Genomic DNA, 8,117 nt, shown 5'->3' with positions numbered 1-8,117 from the left:
ACCAAGAAATTCTATTAAAAAATAATTTCTCTCCTCCTGCAGGACAGTTCAGTTCTTTATAATAATATAATATGAGCAGTTACAATGATGGTTTGGGACAACCATAATGTGTTTTTGTACAGTCAATTATTAGCAACAGACAGTGTTAAACCATCAAAATTATATGTTTATTGCTTATGAATTTCCCAGATTTTATATACCATGTTAAGATTTTTCGTGGCACGGAGCCCTAAACAATCCCCTTGTGAGATAAATTTTTTATTAGGCTTACTTTATAATATAATAAAATATAATATAATATTTAAGTATTTAAACTGATATACAGTATTATATCAGTTTAAATGCTTCCATTTGTTTTAATATATTATATAGTGAAAACAAACTGAAGCATTTAAACTGATATATCACTTCTTGATATAATTAATTCATCTTTAACACTAGGATACGTGCCAAAAACTTTTAAGCAGGCTATTATTAAACCTCTTATTAAAAAACCTCAACTAGATCCGAGAGATTTAGTAAATTACAGGCCAATCTCGAATCTACCTTTTCTGTCAAAGATACTAGAAAAGGCAGTTTCAACACAACTGTGCTCCTTTTTAGAAAGAAATGGAATCTGTGAGGATTTCCAGTCAGGATTTAGACCATACCATAGTACTGAGACTGCTCTCGTTAGAGTTACAAACGATCTACTCTTATCATCCGATCGTGGCTGTATTTCTCTATTAGTGTTATTAGATCTCAGTGCTGCTTTTGACACTATCGATCACAACATTCTTTTAAAAAGACTTGAAAACTATATTGGCATTAGTGGAATTGCTTTGGAATGGTTCAAATCATACTTATCTGACCGTTATCAGTCTGTAGTAGTTAATGAAGAGATGTCGTATCGATCACAAGTTCAATATGGAGTACCACAAGGCTCAGTACTAGGACCATTGCTTTTCACTCTGTACATGCTGCCCTTAGGAGAGATAATTAGGAAGCATGGTGTTAGTTTTCACTGCTACGCTGACGATACTCAGCTCTATATTTCCTTGCGCCCTGACGAAACCTACAAATTCACAAAACTAACAGAATGCATAGCTGACATTAAAAACTGGATGACAAGAAATTTCTTATTATTAAACTCTGATTAAAAACTGATATCCTAATCTTTGGACCAAAAACTTCCTCACGAAAAAACCTTGAATACTCTCTAACACTTGACGGGTGCTCCATTAAATCTTCGTCCTCAGTTAGGAACCTGGGTGTGCTCTTTGATACCAATCTTTCATTTGAAAGTCATGTTTCTAGTATCTGTAAAACCGCCTTCTTCCATCTAAAAAATATATCTAAATTACGACATATGCTCTCAATGACAAATGCGGAACAGTTGGTTCATGCATTCATGACCTCAAGACTAGATTACTGTAACGCTCTACTGGGTGGTTGTTCTGCTCGGCTTTTAAACAGACTACAGTTGGTCCAAAATGCGGCAGCTAGAGTTCTTACTAGAACCAGAAAGTATGACCATATTAGCCCAGTTCTGTCAACATTACATTGGCTCCCTATTAAACATCGTATAGATTTTAAAATCTTGCTACTTACTTATAAAGCTCTAAATGGTTTAGCTCCCCAGTATCTAAGCGAGCTCTTGGTGCATTATAGTCCTTCACGTCTATTGCGATCTCAGAATTCAGGCCAGTTGATAATACCCAGAATATCAAAATCAACTGAAGGCGGCAGATCCTTTTCCTATTTAGCACCTAAACTCTGGAACAATCTTCCTAGCATTGTTCGGGAAGCAGACACACTCTGTCAGTTTAAATCTAGACTAAAAACACATCTCTTTGCTCTTGCATACACATAACACATTATCAATACATTAAAAATTTTCAAATCCGTTAAAGGATTGTTACGCTGCAATAATTAGGTCGGCCGGAACCGAGAACATTTCCTATAACACTAGATATACCTGTACATCAGAATAAGAATGGCATCTACGCTAATATCAGTCTCTCTGCTTATCCTGAGGTTTGCCGGGTGCTGGATCCAGGCCGTATCCAGATCAGATGGAGAACCTGTGTCTGGACCTGACTACAATGTAGCCCAGGAGACAATGGGCCTACAGATCCAGTTCTGGCTGCATCTATAATTCAGATTTTTAATCTCCGTATCCGCTTACATATATCTATATATAATCTATTTTTAATCTCTATAATAAAAATGTATAATTCAGATTTTGATCTCCATATCCATTTACATATATTATATATATCTTCCAAGGGTTTTTTTCCCTCCTAGGACTTTTTTCCCAGTGTTAGCATGCAGGGTTTTTCTCCTAGGGGTTTTTTTTCCACCCCTGGGAGTCAGCCAACATTGGCTTAATGTAGCACCATCTTGTATATGTTACATATTACCACGCTTGCTTGTACAGCTTATTTTTAACCACTTCTCTTTTTTCTGTGCTTCTAATATGTAAAGCTGCTTTGAAACAATTACCAATTGTAAAAAGCGCTATATAAATAAATTTGATTTGACTTGACTTGATAAAGTTTAAACTAAATATTTTTAAGAAAAGTGAACGTTAACTCGTTTATAGTTATCTAAACATCCCTGAAACCCACACCACCACCACACACAATAATCTATTTAAACTGAGGTATATCACTGATGTATTTTGAGTTTTTAAGCTACACCTGTGGTGGGCGTGTGATTGTAAATGTCTCAGAGTTTTGTTAGCATTCTGTGCCCATCGTCCGTTATTTCCACCACTTTTCATTAAAACATGACGTTTTATTTCACATTTCTTTTCATTTCGCGTTGCCTCTTGTATTGATGTATTTAGTCCGCACACATGACAGTACCCACACAGCAAGGGACTCCTAGGCGGATCCGCATTCAAGTCGCCAAATCCGCGTGACTGTCACATCCGTTTTGGCGCCGTCCAGAGGATCAGGTCCGCATCCGGGCGGCGCCATAAATTCTACTGTCAATCAGCGGATCCTGAGTGGACCCATGTCGGATCCGCGGACGCGCACGCGCCTTTACTGTAACGGTTGTATCAATTTGCGAGTCCCAAACGGACCCGCCGCGGAGGTAAGGTTTTAATCGCGGATGCGGAGCGGATGCAGCGCGGAGCCAAGGCAGGTCCGTGATCCGCCTTCGTTACGGATCCGTCACTGCGAGCAAGTGGACTCCGATACGGGTCCGTTCGCGGCAGAGGTGGAAAGTCCAGGGCTCAGAAAGTAAAAGTCCTGCCATATTTTTTTTTCCACCCGCTGAAGCGCTGTTAAAGTTAATGAGGTAAATAAGTGATTAATTGAGTGATGATTGAGCATTATTGAAGACACCTGATGATAACAAGCAGAATCACCAAAGGAGAAAATCACAATTTTTAAGATACCATCGTGGAGATGAGGGTTTGTTTTAGTTGGGCTCTTGACCCTTGATTTTTTAATATTAGAACTTGTTTGGGCTGCTGTAACTGAGTTATAACAGCCAGACAAGCAAAGAGAAAAGATGGTCAGATAACGTTGGTTATGTTATCACATAATCATTATTTAATCTGAATCACTGAACTCATCTAGAGCCCTATCTCTGAGTTAGATTTACATTATTGATTACAGAAGCACTGAAATTCTACAGCACAAGATCAGCTTTATCAATAAAATAATTTTTTAAAAAGTTGTTCTGACAAAAAAAAGAAAAGTCTGTCTTCTAGGCACACACAGACATCAAGAATCAGCCTGTGAATCTCAATGACGGTGACAAGCAACATTCTGATCAACAGATCAACTCTGAACATTAGAAAACAAGCTACTAAAAAGTCGCATAAACAGAACAAAATAAAATATGAGAATAAAGGAAATTACTAAAACAATTCAGCTCATAATTTATTCATGCAGCAATGCATGATGGGAGCCATGGATGAATTTTGATTGGTGGCACCCAGAATGCACTGCAACATGGTTTATTATTCTCACCACTGTTGAGATTCACAGGCTGATTCTTGATATCTGTGTGTCTAAATAAGAGCCTTTTTTTCTAAGAAAAACTTTTGATGAAACCTTTGAATTATTTTGAAGAAAACTGGATCTTCCGCTGTAGAATCACAGTGCTGCTGTAATCAATAATGTGAATCTAACTCAGAGATTGGGTGCTAAATGAGTTCAGTGATTCAGAACAAATAATGATTATGTGAAAACATAACCAACATTACCTGACCATCTTTTCTCTTTGCTTGTCTGGCTGTTATAACTCAATTACAGCAGCCCAAACAAAATTTAATATTAAAGAGTGAAGGGTCAAGAGCCCAACTAAAGCAAACCCTCATCTCCACGATGGTGGCTTAAAAATTTTGATTTTTCTCCTTTGGTGATTCTGCTTGTTATCATCAGGTGTCTTCAATAATGCTCAATCATCACTCAATTAATCACTTATTTACCTCATTAACTTTAACACTGCTTCAGTGGGTGGAAAAAAAATATGGCAGGACTTTTACTTTCTGAGCCCTGGACTTTCACTTTCTGAGCCCTGGACTTTCCACCTCTGCGCGATACCTCCGCGGTGGATCCGCCACGGAGTCCTTTTGCTGTGTGGGTATTCTTACCGCGACTGATTTGGCTCAGGGCCAGCCAGCTCACACGCGCTCAATCGTTCTCTTTCTATGAAACCTGTAAACCGCATTCACCGGTTCTAACTCTATAGCGACAATAACTCTATAGCGGTTGTCCAGAGCACTGCAATTATTTCTCATTTAAACTACTACAATCATTTTCATGTCTGTTCTCTGCGCAGTAATTATTTGTTCTGCGCGGCCGCGGCTTCAGAAGTGCGCGGCCGCGCACGCACGCAGCTTAGAGGGAACATTGGGATGAGCCCTTCCGAATGGAAAGCAGGGTGAGTTTACCCATTTGGCATGATGACGTTTAATCTCCCCGACAGCCTCTGTAGCCCCATTCAGCCACTTCCCAGATAGCAAGCAATGATGTTAATGTGTTAATGTGTCAACGTTAACCTCACTGAATCAATATCACTTTTGTATCCTCAATTAATGTTGAAAAAATGTTGAAATTTCAACAAAAAAGTCAATGGTAATGTCATTGAATCAATGTTACAATGTGATGTTGGTTCAACATCATGCTTGAACTCTCAGAAAATGACACACAACTACAACTGACTTAAAGCTACACAGCCTGAAATCAACAGAAGATAAAAGAAGACAATAAATCTCTCAAGATCTCAGCAGAAGCTCTTTTTGAGAATTCACAGGTTTAGATGTTGATGTTTTATTGAAAATAATTGGTCACCATTTTGGTGATCAGTGTTTCCTTTAGTTTGACTCTTGGCTTTTTGTGTGAGTTTGTGGTCTTTGTAACAGTGTTTACTGTGTGGCATCCAGCACAATATCAGTGTAACGAGTTCGTGAATAAGGAAGGAAGAGGACAGGGTTGGCTTGACTGCTGACTGCGGTATTTTATTAACAAATCTTCACTCCAAAATAATACAACGTGCAGACAGGCACAAGACAAACGTAAACTTTCACTCCAGTATAGAGTCCAGCAGTCCTGGGAAGTTTCCAGCAGCTCCAGCAGTCAGCAGTCCTTCTCTCTCTCGCTCACTCCTGTTTCTCCTGGTGTTATATTCTCTCTCCACGCCAATTACTGAAACAAGAGACAGGTGTTCGTCATTTTCGTTTAACCCACTCACTCACCGCTCGTCTCCCGACTCTCTCTCCCGCTGCAGACTTCGCTGAACCACGCCCCCCTCGCCACAATCAGTTGTTGAAAAAAAAACATCTAATTTTTCAAAAAAATAAATAAACATTGCCTAATTATGTATTATTTCTTCTGGCTCTGCTTGTTGTTTAACAAAATAAATACAACCTATAAATACCGTACCCTGACAAGTAAAGCAATCAAACTGTTTGTTTGTTCTGCATCATGTTTAGAGGAATCTACAAAATCTAAAAAGTCCATGACTCTACAATAACAGACTGGCATGCAACCATATATCATTTATTCAAGAACATATCAGTCTCCAAAAAGAACTGTTTCTAAAACACATACTGTAAGAAGTCAGTTGGAAGATAATACTCTTCTTTCCACATCCCATTACCAAACAAGTTAAACTATCACTTTTTGTTTCGATTATGTGTCTCAAGCAAAACTCTTGGGCGTCTTTTGAAGAGTCAGTTCACACACTTTTGAAAATCCAGCAAAAAGCGCTCATTGTCACAGTTGTAAACACAACAGCTTTCTTCTTCTATGAGGGGGTTTTGCATCATGGCTGCTTTGTTTCCAGAAAGAAAACAACAAAACAACAAAAACAGTCTTGACATGAAGTTTTCAGTTTTTTCCCTTTAGAGTTGCTATATTCTGCCATAATTTGTCATGTCTTTCTATCACCGCATCTACATAGTTAACCGTTTGAAGGTTTCCGCCTACTTGCAGCTGCTGTAGCCCCTCCCACTTGGAGCACAAGCCCCTCCCACTGAGAGGTTTCCGGTCAGAAATGATACCTGCTTGTGTTTGTCAATGATAGTTCCTCATCTTTGTTCAGTGTTTCAGTAGATTAAAGAGTCTGAGCTGTGCATAGAAGCAGGAAGAGACTCTTCACCTACAAACACTCATGCTATAAATACTCATTGTCTCTCACAAAAAATAATGTCCACCAAACAACATTTCTGAAGAAGAAAAAAAAAAAGACAGCAGAGGTTTCAGGTATGACTCAAATCTGAACTTAGTAAAACTGGTGCTGTGAGATGGCGGTTGGTTTTTAACTTTGTACTTTTTCCACACAATTGAATAAACTGAATATATACAAACATTTTTAAATCACTAGGGGTTAGGCTCAATTTCAAACACTGTTCTTCTACTTTTACATATTCAACACAACTGTATGTTTTTTTTTTTTTTTTTTTTTTTTTTAAAGTTAATAGGAAAAATTCTAACATTATGAATTCATATGAGCATTCTGTGTGTGTGTGTGTGTGTGTGTGTAAAAAAAAACATGTTCAGAGCATGTGTGTGTAAAGTAGGAGGGACAAAGAAGCAGGTTGAGGGTTTTAGACAGTCTTATCAAACGGATCAAACGGATCAAACGTTTCGATGAAGAACTGAACAACATTTTTCAGATGTTTTTTTTATTCTGTTTGTGTTACTGGAGTTTGATGGGTAAGTAAAAAAAAAAAAAAAAAAAAAAACATTTTTATGGTTTATTTTCTTTGTTTCAGGGTAATAAAGCTGCTCCTGTAGTTCAGTTTACATTATTTCCTACTTTTATATGTATCAGATCAATATAATGAGATTTACTTACTGTGAATCCAGGTCTCTGTGTTTAATCGGAATTTTAAGTGGAAATTTCCAGGCCTTCTGTTGTGACTATGAATTTCTGTCACTCAGAAATCCAAAGCCTCAGTTGAACCACTTTCAAATATCTGGTGTTTTTTGTGATTTCCTGTATTGTAATTTCAAAGATTACAAATGCACATACTTCCCAGCATTTTCTCAAAAAATCTATTGAATATATTCAGCAGAATTATTGTAATAGTAATTACGATAGTGATTATCGTCATGTATTTATTTGCTTTTGCATCTCTGGATGTTCTTTGGTTCATATTCAAACAGCTCAATCTTTTACAGATTTCAGGCTTTGTAAACCAACTTAAGCCTTAATCTGTCTCTCTTCTCTTCTTCAGGTGTGTTTCGTGCTGAAACAAATGAAATACAGTCAGTGTCAGTGATGGAGGGAGATTCTGTCACTCTAAACTCTGATCTTACTGAAATACCTGACGGTGACATTACATGGCAGTTTGGAGCTGAAAACTCTCGGATAGCTAAAATTAAAAGAAAGAATCAAGTCTTCTCCACATATGATGTTCCTGGTGGGAGATTCAGAGACAGACTGAAGCTGGACGATCAAACTGGATCTCTGACCATCACAAACATCACAACTGAACATGCTGGAGTTTATAAACTACTAATGCATGCAGCTACACTGTCATCAAAAACATTCAATGTTTCTGTCTATGGTGAGTAGAGATCACCAATCCTGCCCTCTACACTCCTTTAACTATTTATATATTTAAATGTTTAATCATTTATATTTTGAGATCACAGACACACTCATTA

Source organism: Megalobrama amblycephala, linkage group LG2 (genome assembly GCF_018812025.1).
Source record: "Megalobrama amblycephala isolate DHTTF-2021 linkage group LG2, ASM1881202v1, whole genome shotgun sequence".
NCBI classification, from domain to species: domain Eukaryota; kingdom Metazoa; phylum Chordata; class Actinopteri; order Cypriniformes; family Xenocyprididae; genus Megalobrama; species Megalobrama amblycephala.
The sequence above is the reverse complement of the archived record's forward strand: the minus strand, read 5'-3'. Positions refer to the sequence as shown.